The sequence below is a fragment of the Phalacrocorax aristotelis genome, chromosome 1 (assembly GCF_949628215.1).
Source record: "Phalacrocorax aristotelis chromosome 1, bGulAri2.1, whole genome shotgun sequence".
Taxonomy (NCBI): domain Eukaryota; kingdom Metazoa; phylum Chordata; class Aves; order Suliformes; family Phalacrocoracidae; genus Phalacrocorax; species Phalacrocorax aristotelis.
The window spans coordinates 147,590,367-147,616,674 of NC_134276.1; the positions used below are offsets into that span (position 1 = coordinate 147,590,367).

Genomic DNA, 26,308 nt, shown 5'->3' on the forward strand with positions numbered 1-26,308 from the left:
AATAGCCCCTGGCTCCCAAATGCTGTCTCTCGGAGAGCTTTCAGGAGGTTTTTGAAGCTTTCTCACTACAGTTTTGAAATAAACAATCAAGACAAACACAACCTCAGCTCCTTTTTCTGCTGTCATGTCTGTATGCATTAAACTCTTTTTTGTAAATGCTGCTACAGTCACATTTACAACAGGACAGAGGGGAGAACATCACAGAAAAACTTAAAGCATGATACTCCTGGAAGAAGGAATAATTAAGTGCAATATTGAGTAGACCAACAAAACATGCTGTTTCTTTCTAATATTTTTAAATCAGGCTAGCAGTAAAAAAGGTGGATCATAAGTTTTGATGCTGTGCTATACCCTGAAGACAAAAGCAACTACTGTAGTTTTGTTAGCCCATTGCTAGAAGCTGATTTCTAAAGTGATTATGAAGGGTGAACATGGAAGCGCAAAGACCTTGTGAGTCATGTGGATATAGTCTTGTTGCTTCCTTTTCTGTCTGGCTACACAAGTTTTGAAGATGGTGCACCAGTAGATAATTAAAGATGTCTGATCCTGGCATTCTGTCCAGCCAGGAGGCAGAGAGGGATGGATGCTGTGGCTGTTGGCCTGAACAGGTATGATGCTCTCTGTGACAGCTGGGTCCAGATCACTCAATGGTATTTCCAGAGGGCACATTGTAAAGCAGAGGTATTATGAATACCACTCAAAGTAAAACTAAAGTACCCAAGAATACACCAACTTTCCATAAGGATGCCTGTTGGAGCAAATGCTTTAGGTTAATGAAGTTTTCATACATATCTACTATTCTTATGTATATAGGAACAAACTTGAGAGCTCTGATTGGGGGGTTGGACTAGATGACCTCTAAAGGTCCCTTCCAACCTAAACCATTCTATGATTAATATGCTTGAAAGGAATCCTTGGCTATCTGCTCTGAAGCAAGAACTACATTAAAAAAAAAGGAGACAGACTATCAGACAACTAGAATAATCCAGAGCAATATTAAACTCTATATTAAAAAAGAGCCGCCTTCTTCCTTAAACCTGTCCACAGGAACACAGGCCTCTTTCATTGCTTTAACCTGCCCGTGGAGAACAAACACAAGGTGAAGCTAAATTTTAACGTGTTGCTCAGCCAGTTTGGAAAGCAAACCCTTTGTTTATATGCCTAAATGTGGATCTGGGCACCTAACTGTCAACTTGCATTGTTTTAACAATTTAATTTGATTTGATTTTTGCATAAAGAAGCAGTGCTGTAAATGCCTGGTTCCTCACCCTGTACACACACACACCCCCCACACCCCCCCCCCCCTCCATTTGATATTATGTGAGACAGGCAGGCTATTCTGGGTAGGAAGTTATTTTTAAACAGGCATTACTCTTTTCCAGAAACAGACTGTAAGTTTCTGTCTTTTTTTAAATTGCTTTACAAAGTAAATTGAGTCCCTCTGGTTATATAATTAATATCCACGTTTAGCCCTATATATTTGACATGACTTGAGCCATTTACTGCCACATTCATTTTTTAAGACTGGCTAGGAGTTCAGATACGCATTTAATTCCTGCTGAACTCTGTAAAACATCCAGAGTTTTTCCTATGGAGGGCTCTACAGTAAAGAGAAGTATGTACTACAGGTGAGACAAGTGGAGAACAGAGCTGTTATAGGGCTTGAGCCAAATGACCTAAGCAGCTCTGTCCTCTCGTACACTCCTATGTTCATATTCGGCAGCAAAATGACACCATATCTATATTATAGAATGTACTTTACTACTTGAAATAAAAATAAAGAAATCAGATATGAAAACATTTGACCTTAAAATTATAGGCATTGTGGTATCTTGTGAAGATTTAATTTTTAATAGACACAGCTTTTAAAATGAGCTTCACACAGGCTTTTGTCCTGGGGTTTTGTTTGTTTTTTCCAATAGCGTTTTCTAACTTTTCAGGTGAGTTCCCTCCCAGAAGAAAGTCTATTTTAAAGATGCTGTGAGCCTCTGAAAGTTTAGCAACCTTTTGCTGAGTGCCTTTTAAAAGTAACACGCTGCTTAATGAGGCGAAACCGGCAGCTTTACGACTTCCAACAGCTCCCTCTCGTGGCTTTTTGCTCACACTTCATCCTCCTCGGTGAGCAACGAAGCCTTTTAGCTTCTCCTCAGGTTGAAACGTCAATGCTAATAAACCCAAGAATGCCGGTCACAAAGTACAGGTAAAAAACCCTCCTTCCTTCCAATACTGTAAAATTCTGCTATCGATTATGCTGAGCTTAACGATATGACATTTCATGGGCTTCATCTGACAGCATCCTTACTAATAAAACTGCAAACGTTGCTAAGGTTTTTCTCACGACTGACACTTCTCAGCTCAGCTGTTTCACTGAAATAAAGTTCAGCTATCTCATCTAAGATGCTGAAAGGTTTCCTGTTAACATACCATCCATGTGTATTAATATCCTCAAGAAGGGCTTGAAAGCTCCTGTCATTTTCCTAGCTACACCTATTGGTCTGATAAGAGGTCTGACCTCCACCTTGTCTTCCTACAGCTTCCTGAAGGTATTATCCCCAGAACATGACAGGGACACATGTCAGGGAGCTAAGGCAGAGTTAAGCAAAAGTGTTTCTTCTCTTATCTGTAAGACGTAGTACGGATACACTACTTCAACCTTTAAATAATCAAGGTCACTTACTGACTCCAAGGTTGGATTCACCTGGCCCAATACGGCGGTCTTCTAGACCTTCATCTCAGCTAGATGCCTTTCTACTGAACACTTTACCTCATCAATATGATACTGCAAATACCATAGATGAATCACATTCCAAAAGGCATTAAACTCTCCACCAACTATAAAGGTAATTAGGGTTGGGGATCTCTAAAGTTAGGTGAGATGAATCATGTTCCAAATACGGCCTCTTAGGGCTCTTTGCTAGCTATTTTGCTCTTCATCTTCAGCCTTACACAGCCCATCTGTCCTACTTTACGAAGTCAATGGAGTCCCTATGGTTAGACAATTAACATCTAACTTGAGCTGACCACTAGGTCATTTAATGCTAAATTTATTTCATATGATTGATCAGGATGCTGGATTATATTTGATCCCTGCTGAACTTCATGAAACACCTTGAAATCCAGCTGTCACATGTTAAATTAATGGATGAACTGGAAATGAAGCCAAGGATAAGTTAACTGAGTACTGCCACAGATTGTTTCCAAACTAGCTCATTAAAAACTAACTAGCAGACCTTGATGCTTCACTGCAGTCTGCAGCAAAGCCATATTTTAAACGGTTGCCTATGGTAACTCCAAAAGCCTAAGGTGGAGCAGAAAGTTAAACCAGGTCTCCTGACTCCCAGGTGAGTGACAATTAATCGGTTGCTTTCTGACTGGGAAAATACGTTTCAACAATTTATATGTGAGCAAAGATACTAGCTCACTTTGTAACTTATTCCGATAGAAATTACCAGCCATACGGAATGAACGAAGCTTATTACTTGCAAATGGACAGCATAAAATCTCTGCATTCTTTATGCCTTGATTTGCCATTTAATGTCCTCCTTTTTGCAACTGGACGGTTTTGTACCAAATGGCTCTGATCTTAAAAGCTTTCATTAATCAGGAAGTTTAAATAAACAACAAAGTTGTTCAGTGAGGTATTTCCTGTAGACTACTGATATAAGGCCACAGTCACACTGGTTTCTCATCACATCTCCAGCTATTACAGCACTACAGTATCCAAACAACAGTATGAGAAGCCCAGAAGTATGCATGTTGCTGTTGGAGCAGATGGATGCTGCTATACGGTATATGCAGCAGCTGAATTGGAAATGCCTCTCCCTCATTGAGAGCACTAATCTGGGTTTCTGTGTTATATTTTGAGACTTTTTTCATTAATCTTAGGGGAAGACAATGCATTTTCAAACTTTACTTCCTCTTTCAAATTTGGCTGATGTTTACTAACAGGTTCAGAAGTTGTTAGTGGGAGAATGTATTGACAGGGCAGTTCAGGAAAGGTTCAATGGGTATCTAGGCTGGAATCTAGCCTGAAATATTATTTTACACTTTTTTCCCCCTGGTACATTTAGATTGGTAAAATATAACAGAAATTGCTTCACAGTTTCTTGCATGTGAGATATCACCAGGGTAGCATCTTTTACTTTGCAACAAGATGGCTGCACGCAAAAAACCCCTGATTTAAATGCAGTCCTCATCTACTATAATAGATTTTTAGAAATGTGTCTTGCTGGCATACAGCTAGGCCTCATTCTTCAAATTCTTTGTGTGAGAATGCCCTCCGAGTGAGGTTTCCTACTTATTAACAACGAGTCACATAGATAAAGCTACTTGTGTATAAGGGTTCTTATGATTGCTGGGCTGATCTAAATGGATGCACAATTATATGATTAAATACAACAACATTTTTTACTAACTACATATAATTTTGGCTGTCACTCAGAATTCAATTGCATTTGATGATTCAGTAAATGACTGAGGTAGTCTGGGATCTGTCCTATACAGACCCTAGGGAATACTGCAAATAGTGAGCTAAATCCCATAACTTATCTTAGATGCAAATGGAAAAACTTTACAAAGGAGCTAATCTAGACTCATCTTTTATGATGTCTGAAATCTCCTTATGTTTGCTTGCATTGCATTTTTTGATCATTAATATGGATTTACAAGCAAATACTCTTATGCATGTAGGTGTTTCTCTCTCTAAGCATTCAGGGTGCATCCGATTTAGCCTGTATTAAAAAAAGAGGCCAGTATATACAAGACCGTCTGTCCTGAATGGTCCAGTCTGGCTTCACAGAACTAGTTAATTTTTTGCCATCTAGCCATTAAAGAGTGCCTCTGAAGAGACTTTGTACTGCTGCTGTAAGTCTCCTAAGAGTAACATCAGCTGTGCTCAGCTTAGCAAGTTACTCTTTCTCCTTTCTCTTGTTTCCTTCTTAGTCCAGCTTCAACCTCTGGATCGTTTTGCAATGAATGCAGCAGCAGAGGGTATGTACACTCCAATTACTAATACATAGAACTGTTGTATTATAGCCTATTATCATGCTTTGATCTATTTTTGACATAACGCACTGATACATGTCTGGAGAAGCAAGGGGCGTGGGAAAAACCTTTCCCTCTCCTCGTCCCTTATGCACACATAAATGCACATGTGATCAATCTGCTCTGTTTTTGGAAATCTGTGCTAACATATTCAAATACAGGTATACCCAAACGGAGGCCAAAGTAGGGCAATATATATAACACTTTAAATATGTATAGTAGCACTTTTCAGGCACAAATCACAGGACGAATAGATAACACAGACCATGTATCAGAACTCCTGTATTTCCACTTTGGCCACAGGGTATGTACCCCTACAGGCATAATGGGAGAGAGACAGATGCTGGGCTAAGAGAAGTTCTGAAGATTGTTCATAACAGGACACCATAGCCAGCAATACTCTCCCCTGCTATTAACCAGTATTTTTTCTTCTCGTTACCCCCGTTGAAAGGATTGGTTTTGCGCCAAATCTCTTTGGTCACTGATTGCTTCCTAGGCGATGCTTTGGGCCAAAATTACTGTCCAAGTAACATAGACATATTCCACACAGGCCCTGTTGAGAATCACGTGAAAACTGATCTAAGCTAATCTTGAATGAGCAGGTTAGGAATTAGAAGCAGTCCAGCCCAATCTCAGCTGTACTTTTCACAGCAGGTATGCACTCAAAGGATTGGGAAGCCGCACTGATAAATAAAGCACTTGTCTCATTCATTCCATCCTGCTTTTCTGAAATTTCCATTTCTCCAGTTCCACAGAGCTGCCTTGAACCTTTGGAAGGAAAAGCACAGGACCTTTAGTCCAAACGCTCTTTTCCTCCAGCTATCTCACTTCCTTTGCCCAGCTGAGTAGAAGAGATGCAAGCCTTCGTTTTTAATTTGACTAAACTCAGGGTCAAATCCTGCTTGCTGTTATTCTGGAACAAATCCAGAATGACTCCAGATTTACAGTGGTACAAGTGAGAACTAAATTATGCCCTGAAAATTCATTTTAAAATCTTTCAGACACCTAAACAGATGGATAAATCAAGCACAGATTCTTGGGTCAACCTCTACCAGAAGGAATCTCTCATCTGACTTACGGTAGAAGTAAGATGCTATGATAGGAGCTAACAATAGAAAGGGAGATACAGTAAGGGAGGGGAATATTTTTCCTTATCAAACTCACTTGATTTAATACAAGGCATGCAAAATTAATGATGGCTTTGAGTGATACCTGTATGTTTTATAGGTTTATAAATTGGTTGTAGTAAAATTTTATACATCCTATATCACTAGGTATTGTTTCAGCCTATTACAGGAGATATCTATCTAGAGTTGACTGAATTGTATTAATCTGATCCTAGTTTAATGATGCCTTAACATTTTTATGGGAGAATTTAATGTTTGCAATATCCATGTTCCTTATTTGAAAGTGTGACTTATAGGTTCTCATCTTCCTTAAATTATGAAATCTTTCAGCTAATAAAGGAAAATGATTATGGTTTGCAAAAAAGGCAAAGTCATTTAACAATCCATATAACTGTCTATTGTAGGTTTTTGCATAATAATTGTAATTTAGCTATTAGGAGTTCTAAAGGCAGTTATCAGTCATATGCCACAATTCTGAGGAATAAGGGAAAACTCAAATTATTTAAGGGCTTTGTACTTTCCAAAGGGCGAAGAAAAAAATTCAGCAGAGATCAATAATACTTTTAGCAATGGAAAAAAATGTTATACTGAAATAACCAGTTGTTGATGGCAATTTCTCTAACTATCCAATATTAAAATTTTCAGCTTTCCTCCATTTCACTGTCACAAAATGGTCTTCATTTTATACAGAAGCCAAGTTAGGAATTCAACCTACAATCCTTGATGCCCAAGATTTTCCGGTTTCTGGTTTCATGTACCCTAGGTACATGAAAAGAGGTGATCAAAAGAAAAAATCAGATGGACTGTAAACCTGGAGAACATTTATTTTTCACCTTGAAATTACTATCTAAAGTTAACTTCATATCTAGGGTATATCTTGACTATTTCCTTTACTGATGAGGAAACTGCACACTTGAACACAGCTTAGCTAACTGCATGTTGTTTCATATTTCTTGCTCTATGGTTAAGCCTCTGCAGTTGGAAGAGTCTCTTTTAGAATCCCAACCCTCCTCCCTCCAACTTCCTGCTGTCCTCAGTAAGAGCTGTACCAGGCCACCTGGCTGAGATGGCCACCCTCACCTCCATCCCTTTGAAGATTATGTAGCAAGTCCCCCTAGAAGACATTTCCAGACACGTAAAAGTTAAGAAAATGACTAGGAACAGCCAGTACATATTTACCATGGAAAAAGTTGTTCCTGACGAACCTGATCACTTTCTATGAAGAAATTAGCATCTATATGGGTGCGGGCAGAGCAGTGGATGTAATTTGCCTTGAATTTTGCAATACATTTGACCCAATCAAAAGCACATTGGAGAGATGGACTAGACAGGAGGACTATGGAAAATTGGCTGGATGGTCAGGCTCAAAGGATAGTGCTTAGTGGTTCAAAGTCTAACTGGGGCTGGTTTCTACAGGACTTTGTCAGGGGCTGATACTGGGACTGACACTATGTAGTACCTTCATTGGCAGCCTGTGCAACAGGAGAGAACCCTCCCTCAGCAAGTTGGTGAATGACACCGAGTTGGGGGCAATGACTGAGACACTGTGAGGCTGCCATTCAGAGAGACCCCCTGGAAAGAGATAGAGACAACTTGGAGGACTGGGCTAACTGGAGCCTCATGAAGTTCAGCAAAACAAATGTGAATTCCTGCACCCAGGATGAAATAGCTCCCTACAACTGTAAGGGCTGGGGACTGAGCAGGTGAGAGGGCAACTCTGCAGAAAAGGAGTTGGTGGTCCTAGTGGACAAGTAGGACTTGAGTCAGCAGCGTGCTCTTGTCTCTATGAAGGCCAACTGCATCCTGGACTGTTAGTAAGAACACAGTCAGCAGATTAAGAAGAGAGCTGACTGCTCTCTACCTGGCACTTGTGTGGCTGCTTCTGGAAGACTGTGCCGTTTCTGGCCCTTCCAGTGCAAGAGAAACAGGCTGGAGTCAGTTCAACACTGGGCTATGAAGAGGGTTAAGGGGGCACACGGTGTGTGAGCAGAGGATGAGGGAAATGGGTTTATTTAGTCCAGAGAATAGAAGGTTAAGGTGGGATTTAATTGCCCATTTCAGCTACCTTCTAGGGGCTATAGAGAAGACAGAACCAGCCTCTTCTCAGAGGTGCACAGCAAAAGGACATGGGTCAACAGATGCAAGTGGCAGTAAGGGAAATTCCAACCAGATATAAGGAAATAAATTAACACTGAGAGTGGTTAAGTAGTGAAACAAGTTTCCCAGAAAGGTTGTGGAACCTGTGCCCTTGGAGATATTCAGAACTTGACTGTAAAATGCCCTGAGAAACCTGATCTAACTCTAAAGTTAGCCTTGCTTGAAGCAGGAATTGGTCTAGGTGACTTCCAGCTATCCTGTCCAATGATATGATCCTGTTACATACATCCTTCATTTGCTCACCTCTCAGAGCTGCAGTGGAGACAGCATAGCTTCTACGCTCTGAGCTAGTGGGAAATTTCTGCCTGTGTAAAAGAAAGCCAGTGAGCTAGGAGGGTACTTTCTGTGGACGACCTGGTCAGAGAATACTGACAATTACTGCCAAATCCTTAAGAATAGTCATGGAGGTGTGTCTGGTCATGAGACAGACACAAACTTCTTCCTCTTCCTTGCAATATCCTGTTGCAAGGACATTTATAAAGAATTCCAGTGTACTCTTAATGAAATCTAAGCTGGCCTGATGAAAATGATCTGAACGAGTATGCCTTAACAAGTTTGAAAATAAAAATAGCTAGGATATAAATTATTACTCAACAGTCAGAAAAACCCCATTGTGATAGGATAACTCTGCCTCCACTTCAGCTCTGACATTTGTCATTCAAGAACAGTCTTGTCCCACTACACTTACATTTGATATACAGCAAATTTTTTGTAGCAGCCAGAAGGTCAAGACACAAAATTGGCAGACATGCCAGGTACACAGCTACTAACAGGCATTGTAGCATGCAGTATCTAGAATGAATGCAAATCTTTACATCCACCAACTACCTAAAACACAAAGCTCCATTTAACAGGCCAAAATATAGACCAACAAAAGCATATTTTGAGCACCTCCTTTAAATGCAATATTTACTATAGTGCTATCTGTTGTTGGTAAATGCTGGCCACCTTGCACACCAATTGATTTTTGCAATGACAGGATCCATTCTTTAGATGGATCTGTGGAACATGCTGAGAAAACAAGTGGTAATGGCCTGACGAATAATGCATTACTTCTGTGAATTGCTCCTCTTTACTTCACTTAAAATAAGTGCAAAACACACAGGCGAGTTACAAAGAAAGAGGTGCCAGGTTAGCAGAAGTGAAGAAAAAAATAAAAGCTGTTTTCATGCATCCTGTGGATGTTAACTACTTTGAGAAAAGTGGCTTTGAAGAGTCAATTAGTTTCTTACCTTTTAAGAGTTATTTCACTTATTGTTACAAAAGGTTCTGATCTATCTCTTTGAATGGATATTCTCTGCTTACATCAAATCCAGAAACTGCTTTAGGAAAAGTGCTCGGGATGTTGTATGTCCTTAAAAAACCCCAAATATCAACAACAAAAACCATCAAAGTATAGAAAACTTTTTACTTTGAATTTAACATTTAAACTAAAAGAGACCAGCTGATGCTGTCTGTGTGGGTATTAAGAAATAAAACAGTTTCTAAGGAAAGCCTTTGATAAAAGCATGATTATAGTTAAAAACAAACAAAAAACTCTTCTATTCAGAAAAACTGTTCCCAGTGACTCCCTAAAGCATTTCAGTCCTTGCTGCCTCAAAAGAGCATTTGTAGGATCCTCAGACAATTTAGAACTACACAAAGATCTCAAGTCCCCAGCAGGTGTGCTAGGATGCAGACTGGCACTTCCACCCACTACTCATTTCTGAGAGTAGACTTCCAAGTTATCCTTTGCTGTACTTATTTTTCATAATTCTCTGTTCACCTGCATTATTCTTGTTGCTTTGAATCTCATTTATTTTCTCTCAGATGACTAGCAGCAGTCTTCTCAGCAAAGATGTCAGCACTAAAGAAGTTAGGACTAAGTATGACACATATCATCTTGGTGGCACAACATCTAGGGAACGTGTTATGAAAGATTTAGGTAGTGAGAGGCTTGATCCCAAGATGCTGGCATCACTGAAAGTCTCCTGACTGGTGTAAGGTGCTGTGCATGGGCTCGCATAATCTCAGGTTCAGTGAAGGGTCACAAACAGCCACAGTCTTTCCTTCTACTTTATGGAAAACTATATCTGGGTTTCAGTGGGACTTTCGATTAGTGACTTCTGAGTAATTTAGGGTAAACAGTGTCAAGAGTTATTTTTACCTTATTTACAACATAATAAGTAGTTAGAGAAGGCTACTGAATGATCATCTTAAAACTCAGCTGTTCTATGATTTAGGCTAATATAATACATCATTGGAAGCTGATTACTTTAGCTAGTTAAGCCATAAAGCTCCATTTAGATATGACTAGTAAGAAACTGGGCTATTAATAATAATTATTGCAAATGTCACTGATTTCAGATTATAAAACTTAATAGACTATCACCATTAAAACATGTGCTCTCTATAACTACACTGTGTACCAACTTGTGCTTCATTCTGTCTCTGTGAATCACTTCAACACTCTTTTCAAAGCTTTTCTTTAAAGAAGAAAAGGGGTGTTTTCTAGGCAGTTGGGGAGGGGTTTAAGGGAGGAATCCTTTTTCTGTTCAGGGCTTTGGGACAGAAACCGAAGAGAAGTCTAAATATTTTCTTCATTGTAAATACCTGTGTTAAGCCTTGAGTTGCACATTTTCCTTTATCAGCCAATCTTTATGAAGAAAAGCATAAAGCATTTTATGAATGACATCTTGCCCAGTTCTTGTGTTTCTATAGTCTGAGCTTAGGTGACAAGCTTTTAACGTTGCATAGCCTGAGAATACAGGATAGATCTGGCATTTGTGCTACATTTCAGTTCAAATCACAGCAAGGGAAGGTGTAATTGGCCTGATCAGGTTATGTCAGCTGACCCTTTCTCTTTTCCCTAATTCTTTCTTCCACCTTCCTCTGAGTGTTGCAGACAGGTAGGTAAAGGTGAGCTGAAAGACAACATAAGAATGTTAAATGATGGACTCAGTGTTTATCCTATTTTCAAACACAGAACAGCTCTCACAGAACAAAGTGCCACAGCAGGAAGATTTTTTTTCTGCTTTCTCACTATTCTACAGAAGATATACTTAGGAGCTCTAGCAATGGGCAGAGAAAGAGAAGTGGAAAATATGTGCTATCTGTTAGACTTAGATCCAGGTTCTGGAAAGCAGGAAACAGATTCCATATAGAAATACGTGTTTCAGAATGCCTAAGTACATGGAAGCCCAGCACCTCACTTTTCAAGTGACTAAGGCCTGAAGTCTTTTATGAAAAGGGGGATTAGCTGCTGTGAAAATATAGCACAGTGAAAATCTTCCAGCTGCATGCCTCAGTTTCCCAGTTTGCAAAAACTGCAAAAGCTTTCAAAAGTCTCTTTAAATGAGACTTGGAAATGTTCAGCTTAAAACATGCCTCATGTATACGAACACTTGCCATATTATTACTCACAAAATTGGCAAGTTGTTAATATAAAATAAATGAGGCTCAAAATTATGCTATAAAGCCAGAAATACCTGAAACCAAAGTGACATTTTAACATGGAACAGATGCATTCACTATGAGCAAAACATCTAGAAATCAATCCAAGGGGCCTTTAAGTAAATAGCTGAGTTTGTCAATTTAGAACATTAGTGCACCTAGCAAATCATAGCTGTAATGTCAACATATCATCCTAGTGCAGGGGACATACAACAATAAATGAGATGGTAAATATTTTCTGAGGAGAGGTCAATATTTGCTATGCTTGATGCTGTTTAATTCCTCAAATCCATTAATGTTTAAGTGGTTGGAATTCAGAGGTGCTCTAAAGCCCTTGCAGCTTCCTGCCGACTTTGGATAGAGCTTGGGTACAGAGCACCTTGCAGAAGGAAGGCACCCAACCTGTCTCATACAACATACATACCATTTATAAATCCCAGGTTGATAATATTAGAATTAACCCTTTGTGGAAAGGCCTGAGACATGACCTGGGGACCATTTCAGATCTCTTTTGGGTGTTTACTTATAGTCACTATTTCCATAGATTTTGTGGCCAACCATCTCCATCCACAGGGAATAATTTCACTTCAGCATAACAGATGAATTCCATATGCTGATAAGGTCACTAGATAGGAACATTTATAGTATTTATTTTTGTTTCTGTGGTTGGTTGTTTTTTCTTTAGAGAGAGGTTATCTTTAAAGTTCCTGCCTGTAGAAAGTTATATGTGATTGAAACAGAAACTGTGACCAGATTATACAGATAGGATCATGTGGCACCTTGCTTTCAAGTTGTTTTGTGGGGTTAAGGACAGTATAATCTCCAGTATTGAATGAATACAGCTTCCAGGACACTGGTGTTGCTTAGTTAATGAGGAAGGACGAGTTTTCCCAAGCCACATTTTCCAATCCATACCCAAATGTCAATCGCCTCTAATTATCTGTATGTTCATATTTACAAAAGTGAGCCCATGTCTATTTTATAATTCGCTGCATTCTGTTACAGTAGCAAAAGAAAATTAGATTTGCAGCTTTTTTTCAGGCCTTTCTTCTTCTCCCATCCCAAATACAGTTACCAATCATAAAAAAAGACACAAAAAGTTACCAGTTATACCTACTTAGTAACTCAGATCTTCAGAAAGCTGGTGGTACAACTTCCATGTGTGTAGCTGTACGCTTCTATGGGAGAACTTATCTTGGGCCGCATATCTCTGGGACACAGGGCTCTACCCACCCTGGGGACAGTGATGCACAGACATCAATATGATGGATACAAAATGTCCGTTTATTTAACTGCGTCACATGCTTATATAGCTCTTGCGCTTCCTGTTCCTGCCACTCCTATGGGGAGGAGTCTGTCTTTCTGTCACATCCCGTGATCTTCTGGTCCCCGATCCCTGTCTATTCCCCTACACATGTGTTTGGGGGCGTTTTTGTGGGGAAGTGGAAGCAGGGAGAGAAGGCTGATGTACAGCTTGCTACACCTTTCAAGAGGCTTGATGTGCCAAAGTACCAAACACTTGTCCTCTGAAAATCTGTCTCAAACTGCAAAATCATTATCTCATGTAACTATAGAAAAATACAGCTCAGGGTCATATAAGAAATTCCAATCTAAAACTGGTCATGTTTTTGGAAGTTCACTTGCCAACTATCCATACAGTCCCACTATTTTCTTCTGAGTTATTCTATTTGCCAGCGTAGAACACCAGTCGTGTCATGTAACGTGGCAGGATATTTTTCTGACAGATTAAATGCAGATATGACTTTTACAGGAAGGAAGATGAGCAGGTTCCTGTGGGCTGGTACGAAGTGCCGGCTTTGTCACTTCTAGTTGCCGGAGTGTAACAACTTAAACTTCCCATGAGAACTCGGAAAATGTTAATACTCAGTCCAACAGCTCAACACCGTAATCTCCTCAGAGAAGTAAACAAATTAAACTGAAACAGAGAAAGAGTGACCTTGGCTAAGTTGCTTCAGCAACCTGTGCCACTGTGCAGTCCCAGCCCCAGCTGCCTTGCCTGTCATTTTGCAGGCAGCCCAGGACAAGGCACTTATCTGTTTACATGGCTGTAGCCTGGCATCTCCTGCCGCAAGGGCAATGCAAGAAGCAACAACCGGCATAAGGTCCTGCACATGAAAAGTTTCACAAACATCCTTTACCTACCTTTTCAATACACCTTTTTCAAAGGCATGGCAAGTCTCTAACAAAGCATAAGCACACTAATATAAAGACACGACATTTCCAAATGTATCTAGAAATGGAAAGAAGATTTGGGACCAAGGAAATGAAGCTACCTGAACTGAAAAGAGGCAAGACAAAACAATTTAGATGGTTGCTTTTGTGAAATTCTTCATTGGGCCTTAATGTCTGCAGAAGTGTCTGCAGAATTATTTGCTTCAGTGTGCAAGTGGGATTGTTTGTGTTTATTCTATATGTTTAAGTTTATTCTGTGCTAAAAATATTGTCTCTCTGTTAAGTCATTCAAACACTTAAGACAAACTTTGTTAGAATACATATCTGACTGACCATCTTCAATAGTTTTCAAATAAATTAAATTTATTGTCTGCTGTCAGCACCAATCCCATACATGCTACTCCTGACCTTTCTTTTCCTTCTACCTCCAGTTATGTATAATTTGATATCCACAAACCCCTTTTTCCCCCTTAACAAAGTGTTTCTGGGGAACAGGTCCTACAGTTTGGATATTTTTCTCCCTCTTTTTGACAGGTCTATACACGAAGATAAGAACCCTGTTGGGTTGCTGAATAGACTAAATCTGTGTATGATGTTGCTCTAAACATATGGCTCTAAAATTCAGAACAGATATATCATTGGTGAAGTCCAGATAATTGATTCATAAGTCAGCTGCATCAGGCAGGTTTTTTGATGGTATCTTTATAAATAGGTTGGTGCTTTCAAAGTGCCTGATGGTATCTCTCATATTGACATGAAAGGCATTTGGAGGTTGGAATATGCTAGTTATACAACTTGTATTCTTGGTGAAGTTCATGGGGGCTGTCAGCTTCTCAGAACACTAATCCAAATATTTGGGTAAATACCTTTTATATATTTATACTTTTTAGTATTTCATTTTTCAGTCGTTTTAGTATCTTACTGAATTTTGTTAAACAATTTTGAGTTATAAACTCCCATGTTGTAAAGAAAAAGCATGGTTATTCTTCAAAATTAACACAAATTAACACAAATATGAACAGTTCATAACTTAAAATCAACAAAACACTATTAAATTCAACAAAAGACTCTTGGATTTTCCTGTAATATTTTATGCTTTTCTACCTGCCTTTCACTCTCTTGTTTTCAAAATCCACAAAAAACAGTTTGTGTAACTCAGAAGAAAACTGATCACTAAATCCGTTAAAAACAATAGTTTAATGGACCTACACATTCCCTACTCAGTGAAATTTTGGACCAAAGTTAGAGACGAAGAAGCCAACAACACACAAACACTTAAAGTGGTTCACTCCAAGCACAAAAAAGTACTGGGCAACCCACGTGACTTGGTTTACAACCTTTAAAAGCAAAAGCAAGATCAGCAGCTGACAGACTCCCCTTAATTTACAGGAGAAATTGCCTTCCAGGAGTTGTGTGCGCAATGCCTGCAGGCTACTCTGAAAGCTCTAATCTATATTTTTTATTTTGAAAGAGGGGATGCCATTGGTTAAACCAATATGGATTTTTCCCTTCTTCCTAAATATAGGTACTTAAATATTGACCACTTTTATATACACTTGCTCTCTGCTTTATATACATTTGTTTACATATAAGACATAAGTATATCAAAGCTCTCCTGATAGAAACAAAAATATGGTAACAGAGAAGGGGATCTAGTAAAAATGAGGTATATCCACATCTCCTGGGTTGATTAACTGAAAAAAAGTGCATATCTTCAGTAAAAATAAAAAATGTTATTCCCTAGATGTCCTGGCTACCAACATTACGTATATCACATCACTGACATTTTCAATTATTCTATGACATTAAAAAACCAAAAGAAACACTATCTGATACACACTGAGACATCTTAACTAACACTTTTCATGCATGCAAATGCTCACAAGTACTTCAAATTTTAAAACTATCATAGAATCATAGAATCATAAAGGTTGGAAAAGACCTTTAGGGTCATCAGGTCCAACCATCCACCCAACACCACCATGCCTCCTAAACCATGTCCTGAAGTGCCATGTCTACACGTTTTTAGAACACCCCCAGGGATGGTGACTCCACCACCTCTCTGGGCAGCCTGTTCCAATGCCTGACCACTCTTTTAGTAAAGAAATTTTTCCTAATATCCAACCTAAACCTCCCCTGATGCAACTTGAGGCCATTTCCCATCGTCCTATCACAAGTTACTTGGGAGAAGAGACCAACACCTATCTCATTACAGCCTCCTTTCAGGTAGTTGTGGAGAGCGGTGAATCCTGAACATATAGTTAAAAAATTTTACAAGTCCAGAGGGTTGATTGTGCTTTCACACCTAACTTCTTACTGGGACACTCCTGTGTACACCCTCATATCCCAGCAGAATAGCACTATAAACATTTACAGAGGCATGAAGTGATGAAAATGGCTGGTTTGGAGGACTAGCGGCATCTGAAACTCTACCCAGGTTGAGTTTCGTGGTGTTGTTGGGGAACCTTATCAGGTGCTCCAGGTGGAAGCGGGCTGTACATATCTCCTTTTTTATCCTACAGGAGCTATATAGACAGTATGTGTTAATCACTCTCTCGAGATAAGCTACTGAGATATTTCACTAATTAAATTCAGTGTTATGGTTTGTACAGTAAATGCCTCGCAACTTCACTGAGGATGACTTATGGTGAGGCTCAACCACTATGTCTGCACCTGTAAACTAAGCGGGGATGTCTTGGCTTGCACCACGCAGCACTCCCTGATGGCACCGGGACATGACACAGGGGACACCATAAGCCAGGAACTGTTCCCTGTAACATCAATGAAACAAACTCTGGGCGGTCTGAGACAACTTTTGGGGATGGACGGCAAGTAAGAGTAAGGACAAACCTGATGATGGGTGTATCATCCTATATGGTTTTAGCATAATAGGTTGTACCCCTGGGAGAGATGAATTTTGCTTGACTCCGGGGGGTGGGGTGCCTGATTTGAAGGCAAGCTCAAAGGCAAGAACTGCTGGAATCCAAAATTTATTGCAAACTAATATTTGTGAAAAAATACCAATGCAAACAATTTGTGGACGACACAACCGGGAAAGTTATCATTATTTCAGGAGTATATTTTGGATGGGACAGTGAAACCTGGGAAAAAAACCCAGCATCATCTCCATAGGCTGCAGCTGCGGGGGTGCCATGGGCAGGAGTAGAAACCTTGACCCTGGGAAGAGGCGGCATTACGGCCCTGCCACCCCCAGCTTGAACGGGACTTGTGGCAGCTCCTCCTGGCAGGGCTGGGGCCATGACGGGCTAGTTCAGCCTTCCTTCCCACACATGTCTCGGGTATAATTTTCCACCCAAATTACAGCTGCTGTTGTCCTGCAGCTGCCATAGGCACAGCCGTAGCCCTTCTCCAGGCAGGATTAATCCATCTCTCTCATTACAGAGAAGGGACTTCGAGCGCCCCACTCATGCCACGCCCACGGCCACGCCCGCGGCCACGCCCTGAGGCGGGTCACACCGCCCCGCTGTAGCGGGACCCGCAGCGCCCCCTGGCGGCGCGGCGCGGCTCATGGACCTCCCGCTGGTGGAAGCAGCGGATTAAAATGCTCGATGGAAGCTAGTTTTCCCTCTGTGCTCCAGCATGCATGTCCTCACGAGAACTGCCAAACAGATCACAATGAAAAAGAAAAGAAATTTTATCAAGGTGGAAAATATCTATACTCTTATCTTTTTTTTTTTTCCTTAAGTTCACACAGCCATTGGAAGACTCAGAAGGTGGCATCAAAGCAGCCTTTGCCCCCACCTGACATCACCTCTCAAATTCTTGCAGTGCTTAATCTGAATGAAAGAAATCTCCCATCCTCGGCATTACAATAAGGGCAAAGAGTTTCTTTGCTGCTGATAGAATGAAAATATTGGTTTTAAATGAACAAACATGTCCACGGGTAGCTATTCTTACACTCCAGAGTTAATATTTCACCTCATTAATCTGTCTTTTTTTCTAATTTAGAGTCACAGAGAGTATGCTTTAGTAGGATAAAAGTTAATTTTTCAGCATACTCATAAATGGAGCCTATAAAGCAGCTTAAGATTATTGCATCAAGTGTACCTCTTCTGTTTTAATGTTTCTATTTTCAGTACACACAATAGTGTCCAATTACAGAAACATATATAAACACACACACATATGTAAACACCTTTCTGAACTGTGTCTTACTTGCTATCCTAGCTAGCATTTACAGTAAGCATAGAAAACCACATAATTTTAACTCAAGAGTATCAATGTAATTACTGAAATCTTTTCACAATAAGCTGAAATGAAACCACTTGTGATGTGCAGAGAAAACTGCCTGACAGCATCAGTTCACATTTCTGCGCAAGCTTAGGAGCGGTAAGAGAGGGAACATGCTCTGGCCTCTTGGGCTGCAAAGGGTCCCAATGGACTCCTGCCGCACACTCCTAAAGGCTTCCAAAAGTACCAGGATGGGAAGTATTTTCCCCTGCTCTTTCCAAACTGAATCCTTCTGGTTGAAATTCCCAGCTGGGAAAAACTCTAGGGCCAAAACTTCTGTATAAAATAGAACAACCATTGCCATACTGTACACTGCTTCTGGAGACGAATGGAGAGCAATGCCAAACCTCTCTGCTTTTCCCAACAACGAGCAGGTCCCTTTGTTTGTGACCTGAAATTCTTTCTCCCTCACTTGCGAACACTTCAGAAGTAAGTCTGTCTCTTCAAACCTCAATTTAAAAGGATTATCCACAGAGCTCAAAGCAGGCAGGGGCGCTGAGCTCTAGCACTCACTTCCCCAACAGGGGGTGAGATCCAGCATAGCAGTGAATTTAAATGGACTTTCCATTTTCATAGAAACAATAAAGAGAAATAAGGCAGAGACAGAAATTTTATTTACACAGATTGGAACTAGATGAGAAGGTATCCAAATAGGAATAGGCAGCTGAAGAAAATAAGACTTGAAGGACAGACCAAAAGATTGCAAAGGTTTAGGTCTCCTCTGCAGTGTGAGTTTATGTCTTTTGCTCCACTGAGACCACTGAACAGGGCAAAGGACAGCTAATTTGTATCTTCCTGTTTTGCCAGTGCCTCATAGATTTTTCTTTTCTCTAATAGCTCTTGCTCAACATTTTTAAATATTTTAAACTGAATTCAACCAGCACATCCTTAACCACCCCAAAACCTTAAAACAAGGCCAAAGTCCCAAATCCAGATGAAGTCCCATGGAGTGACACCAGTGGAGAAGAGTAGGCTAAGTTAAAGTTGTATGTACTACTACTTTGTCATCTGTCTCTAATAATCCCAGTTTTAAGTTTGTACTTCAGATTATAACTGTAGACTCATCTTCCAGAAGGCCCACATGCTCCTTAGAAGCTAGGATTTACACATTTTGAAGAAGCCTTTTTTGCCCACATGGTTATAAGTGAGCTGCTGGAGTACATATTTTAAGCTGGCAGCACAACACCCCTGGTCCATCGTAGTTTCACTCTGCAGCACCAAGGCGATGGAGAACAACTGCTTAGTGCCCATCAGCCAACACCCTGGCAGCTCATCTGACTGACCTCCATGTTATCAAACTCAGCTGTCTGATGGGGGGGAATATTAGGGATAAAGAACTTGTGTGTCATAGTGGGGGCTTTGCATAGAGCAACAAACACTCCTTTTCTTTTGGAGAACTCTATAAGAGGGGCTAATCGTCTGACCTCCTCTGTCTATTCAGCAGTCCAATTCCTTCCTCCTTCCAACTTTCCCTCCTTTCTTTGTCTGGCCCCTCAGATCCTGAAGTCCTGAGCTGTTGTCTCACCTCATTAAAACAAGAAGAAATCTTTTCCCTTTCTTTCAATGTTGTTATTATCAGAATGGCGGTATTCACTATCTTTTGGATCTGTTTGTTAGTGGCCTGCTCAGCCAGGGCCCCCAGGGATACACACTGTTATCTCTGTGGTCTATGGTATCTGTTCTGAACTTAAGCAGCTTGATTTACTGGAGTTCCTGTGTGAAACTTTTCACTACAGCATCCAAAGGACTGGAAACCCTTTCAGTCACTAAGACTTAAATTTGCCCTTAGAGCATCCCTCTGTTTGGTCAGTTTTTACAGTTCCGTATAGTTCATCTACCCACCCATCTAACAGAGGACTCTTCTACTCTCTCCATCACCATCTCTAAGAATGAAAATTAAAGTATCAGATAAAGGGGAAGCCAATTCCAGCTTTGTTTCTGTCCCGATCCCCCACCCCCCAAACTCCAGAGAAATATTCAAAGCTGGAAAAAATCTCATGAAAAGATCTGGCACAATTTGGGCCACTGGTGACTTGATCTGAGCTCAGTTGATTGCATCTCATGAGTTTGACATGCCACTGCTAGAGCTATGATTTACAGAGGCACATATTTTTTCTCCTCTGCACCTTATCGTACTTCTAGGACTACATTATAATACCTGAGTGCCTCACAGTCTATAATGCATTTAATCCTAACGACATCTCTGTGAGGGATGGAGGTGCCATAATTTTCATTTCATAGATGGGTAACTGGGGCACGTTACAGACTAGGGTCTTGTCTAGGAGTGATATCAGCAGGTAAGATTCCAGGTGGAGACTGCTACAGCAGAATAAGACTATCCACAGAAAGAATTATATCAGTGTGAGTATATTAGAAAACTACTCAGTGCAGCCATGACCCTCAGTAACATCCAGTTTTCCAAGGGAAGCAATAAAGAAGACCCTCCTATGCGCTGGCCTGGCACTTTTTCAGTGCCTGACTCCTAAGCCATCCTCCTTCTTGCATATCATAAGGTCCATGAAACCACTGTCACAGGAGCTCTTCTAAGCAAATCTGCCACAGCACAGTAGAAAGCTGGCATGTCTCAGTACTGTGGGGGCAGCAGGGATCCTTTCACCACTGTTTCCTTTCCTGTCTCTGCATGTGTGTCTGGGGCAGCAGCGTTCATGGGTCTCCCCTGTGAAGTGGATGGCTTGGGCTACTGCACTCTGAGGGCTATTGCTGTTATTCTGCCTGATTGAAAGAGTCTGGACATCTGTGGTTCTTCTCTTGGGGAGTTTTAGTACCTAAATACAGTGGCAAAGGATTCCTCCAAAATCTAAGAGTGTTGGGATGTTTTATTGTCTTACAAAAAATGAATGTAATAAGGATAAATTTACCTAGAAACAAAAAGCAGTTTTCCAAAATACCTAGCTTACAAAGCCTTATCATATCTTGATGAATAATGGCCCTAGCTTTTTCAGATTCCTACTCCCTGAAGAGGACCTGGATCTCAGACAACTCCTCCTCTTTCGAAGGATGGTCCCTTTAGTCCCATTAGGGTCTACAGTTGTTCTCTGCTGGCAGGCTTTCTCCTACTCTGGTCCAAACCAGATTTATAGTTTGGCCAGTGATAGGGAAAATCTTCAAAGCTAATAATGCTGGCATTATCCTTTCATAATCCTTCCCAGTATGAATATTACATTTGCTGTTATCCAGTCAGATGGTACCACTGTTGGCTCAAATGGTTTATTAAAACTTCTTTCTACTGGACCTGCTTTGTCATGCACCATTTCCTGTACAATTTTGGGATGGAGATTATCTAGTCCTGTTAACCTGATATTATCTTATTCACTTGCAACCCAGATGACTGAATTTCTGTTTTGGGCCCTCATTCCCGCTACATATTTTGCTTTTGCCTCCACAGTTTGTAGCAGCATCCTTCCTGAAACTGGTATGAATTATTAAGTTTTTAAGATATACCCAGAGAAGCTTCTGAGTTTTCTGAAAGATTCATGTTTTGAAACAATTGTAATAATTTCCTTCTAGTGTTTCCAGTCAGGATCCTGCTGAATATTTTGATAGTGAGCATCCCAATAAGCATGCCATCATATAGCTTACATAAACCATTACAGGTCCAAATTAATCAGAAACACTAAGCTATCTGAATGCTTTCTCTGAAGCAGTGTCCGAGAAAAAGAGACACAAACACTAAGCTTTTTTCCCCTCAAAATACTGTAAGTTAGGAATATTATCATTACCATCACTCGCACCATCATTTAGAATTTAGTTCTGTGTTGGTTCTGTTTTCAGATTTCAAAAAAAATCATGAAATAAAATTGAGAAGTATTGAATAGAAGATTATAACCACCTGAAACAGAAAACTGACAAGGAGCCAGAATTCAGCTTACAGGTACTATAAGCAGCCTTACTAAAGCTGTTGGCTCAATACATTTGAATATTTTGCAGAAAATAGGGGTATGTCAGGTTTCCATTTTCTGAAGGCTAAATATCTTTTTACTGAACAAACACGTGAACACATACTTTGTTGATGGTACCTAGAAGATTTAATTCAGCTACTTATTCTAAATATCCAATTCATGCAGGGACAGATATTTATACTTAGAAATATGCTCTAGCTTGAGAAAAATTATTGAAACAGGAATATATTAGTATGTATTGATAGCATAGAATCATTCAAAGAAAATACCTGTAATAACACAGGTTATTAATTATTAAAAAACCCCACAACACCGAAGGCTGTGCCCAAAGAAATAGACAAAATAGACATATATTTGTCTCCTGTTTGTGCATGAGATAATAATGGTTACACTTATATTGATGTCTTTATTACTGATTTTATTAAAAAAATGTTAGTTTGTTTGTTTCTTTAGAAAAGTGTCAGTAATTAAAAAGAAACCAACCACCTGACATGGGATTTCCTTGAGAGGTTCATGAACCTTTTGTCAGACCTGATGTGAATTTCATATTACAGATGAAGAAGAAAACCTGGACATGTTTCATGTAGCTTCATGTTTCATCACAAACATTTCTCATAGCTCCAGTAGATAAGCAAGAACCCCTTTAGCATTAGCTTTCTTAATCAGACTTCTACACACATTGCAATTTCTTTTTCTGCTGGAATCTCATAGATTCTCTCATCCATTTCTTTATCAGAAAACTAAGTTTTGACACTCACACCAATTCCTTACGTGAATCCCCTGGGTAAATAAAAGTGACTAGCTGCTCCAGGAAAAAAAAAATTAACAAGTTATAAAGCACCTGGAAATTTTAGATAAAGTGCATGGCCTTTTATGAGTAAAGCGCTGCTCCATGTTGTGGATTGTCTTTATTTTTAGGTGCTGGAATATAATTCTTACACTCTTAAACAGGGAGCCCTAGAGGGATACAATACAAGTCCAGTATTTGCTGGCTTAATGTAAGCATACAAAGTATTTCCAAACCTTGAAGTTAGGTAAGCAAGCGGGCTACAAAATTCAGTATATTTGCAAGCAGAACTGATCAATGCAAAGATGTGCAGTCAAACCAGATCTTTAAACTCTAAGTTATAGACATGACAAGTTGAATGAATAGTTTCAGTTAGAATATAAAAGGGGTTGTACCTCCTCACAACTCAGCAGGAGCAAAGCAGAAGCATCCTGTATTGCCACGATGAAATACGGTCAGAAGTTCAAGCAAAGCCTTCGAAGTCTAAAACCTTGCATCTATAATAGTGACTGAATGTTTTGTGGATGTGCTATCTATCAAGTATAGTATCCAATTCAGCAGTGCTTATGGTATGATACGTTCAGCCTCTGTTCAAGAGCACGGCTGTTTGTTGGAAAGGTTGGGCTTCCAAGCCTTGAATGTCAGTGCCTAACAGGCATTCCACCTGTAGCTCCAATCTCCATCAAGTTCTCACAGATTATTCTGGAACAAACTACAACTTTAATCAAGTTTGGGTCCACTCTTAACTAACCCAAGACGTAGTGTTGGGGGAGAAAGCACAGTAATAATTCAAAATGATGAAACCAATACTATAGCAGGTCAGTTTCCTTGAGACCCATTTAGTAATTTTCAGCCCAACAAGGCTACTACCAGTCCAGTTTTATTAGCTTGGAGATTTTAATAAAGACGAAGAGACAAAACAAGAGGAACATTTCTGTATTTCATCTTATTCTATGTAAATGCCATGTCAAAACTGAAATTTTCCAGGATAAACAATATAAATGACCTCAAAGAAGTTTGGAAAAGGAACTTAGATGTGATTAAAACAACACGTACAGTTACAGAAATCAAGTAAATCTGACCAGCATTTTGTGTTTGTAGCAGAACCAGTCATATTTTTTTAATGAGAAAATTTAAAGACAGAGAATATCTTTTATTACACCAAATAGCACAACTGGAAAAACTAGATCAACCTTTGTGCACTCAGCCCTTCTTCGGGACTGAAGCATAACAACCTATTCTTGCTTCACCAAAAAGGGAGGAAAAACCCACAGAGATTCATTTAGATGCCTTTACACAAACTGGCCCTACAGCAGCCTCCATTTCCTTTATTTGTACTATATTCTGGGAGGTCGGAGAGCTTGGCTGTCCCTTGAACCCATTCTGTTGAGTCTTCAGTGGCATTAGACCCTGCGTCCTCGGGAAGGAAGAGCATGCCTGTTGTATGTGAGCTATATGCATGTACCCTTGCAAAGCAGAGAGGGTGGCAACCCCTGTGTCTTGGTGGAAGGCTGCGCATGAAAGCAAAGATGGTTTGTTCTGATAAGACAAAAATACAGAAGTTTTAATCTTCACCTGGTTTTGCATTGTGACCGTCAAAACAGAGAAGGGATTTAGAGTAAAAATAGCAATGGTTCAGCCAGTACATTAAAAACCACAAGACCCATTAAATAGAATTTCTAATAAAAATTCTTCATAACTGGTTAATTGCAGTTGCTAAATGATTTCTTTTTATAGTAAAAGCTTTATAATTAACAAGCCAGACATTGATTTCTAGTCATTATCAATTTCTCTATGATTATTATTGCTTCTATAATAATCTTCACTGTATTAACATAGACTAAGAAGCTCTTTAAAATAGAGCAGCTTCATTAGCTCCTGCTATCACAGGAGGACCTGCAGAACTCTGCACTTCAGTTAACCACCATGCAGAAGCTGAAAATAAATGCTGCAAGACTCTATTCCTAGGGGCTGACGTGCACGAAGAAGTGCAAGAAACCTCAGCACTCAACTCCGAGCACTTAACTCCCAGTCAGTAAAGCTTCTAAAATCATTAACTTGGACAGCCATGTTAACAATATTTCTGTGATAATCTTTATTGCTACATTAATGAAACATCTTTTATCCTATGGACCTACTACATTTGAAAAAGTTTATCAATCCAATTGCAAAACTGGAATAATTTCAGCTGGGTAGAACAGTGTGGTAAACCAGCCTTTGAAAATATAGCAGTGTAATGAAACGCAGTAGCATGGGAGAGGGGATGAATAGCTCACCCTGTGTAAACCTCCTGGCTTTCAGGTGTTAGAGTATGCTGACTGAAGCAGGAATCGGTCTGGGACCTGGGACATACAGTTTTGCTCTTGTGAAATGTGCCAGGGAATCTTTACACACTAAGCAGCTATTTCTCATCCAAAAGGATAGTGGCTCACTCACTGAGCTTCGCCTGATCTTTTCCATGGAGATCTGCTAGGGCTGATAATAGCTATGGCTGTCCTTTGGACACACACGGACCACTCATTTCTGCCTGCAGATAACTGAATTCAATTAAAGTTTTAGTATACTTTGGATTTGTTTGCTTTTAAAGTTATATTGACTACTTCGCACTGAGATTTCGATATATGATTCATATGTTTGCAAAGAAGCCACATAGAAGGCTGGCAACAGGACAACATTTTTTCTGAGCTATGCAGGAGTTATATTTCAGATATAGTTCCCAGATTAATTAATTCATGACATATAAAATATCATCCAATTACTTGTATTTTGGGTGACTATTCTTCTCAAACATTCCAAGTGATCTCACTCAACTCTCCTTCATGAATTTGCAAAAGAAATCAAAACCAGAGTTCAGTGTAAAAGGGTTTTGGAAATATTGTGATGTTTTATACAATAAATGTAAAAGATAGAAGAAGAATCCCTATGCAACTCTTTAATACCTCAACACAAGCTTACAACACATGAATCTGGACTTCCTCACATTCCCAAATATGTCAAGATATGAAGATTTTTTTATTGGCCTGTCACTAAGATTAAGAATAGCTGGGCAATTTAGAGTTTTTAAATGCTGATACTGAGTTGAGCTCAGACCTGTTCTTCTGCCCTTGCTCATTTTACCTAAATATTGTGATTGTGGAAAACAGAATGCAAGAAGAAACTACACAAAATGGAATAGAATCACACTGATGGGTTAAAAATAAGAAGCATTCAAAAAATCATTCTCATATCCATCTTACAGCCAGCACTCTTTATTCTCTTCATGAATGATTTGGACACAGGACTTGAAGGAATACTAATTAACTTTGCTGATGACACAAAATTGGGAAGAGCTGGTGACACTCCTGAGGGCAGAGAGACCCTGCAGAGAGATCTAGGCAAATTAGAGAGCTGGGCAATCA

General features: G+C 39.8%; 1 long non-coding RNA gene across 1 annotated transcript; it reads left to right on the forward strand.

The window, feature by feature from the left end:
• Nucleotides 1-4,878: 4,878 nt before the first annotated feature.
• On the forward strand, nt 4,879-23,987 carry LOC142066828 (uncharacterized). The gene is made up of 3 exons (XR_012663802.1): nt 4,879-4,989; nt 21,996-22,095; nt 22,577-23,987. It is a non-coding gene; the product is annotated as an uncharacterized LOC142066828 (long non-coding RNA).
• The last annotated feature ends 2,321 nt before the right edge of the window (nt 23,988-26,308 follow it).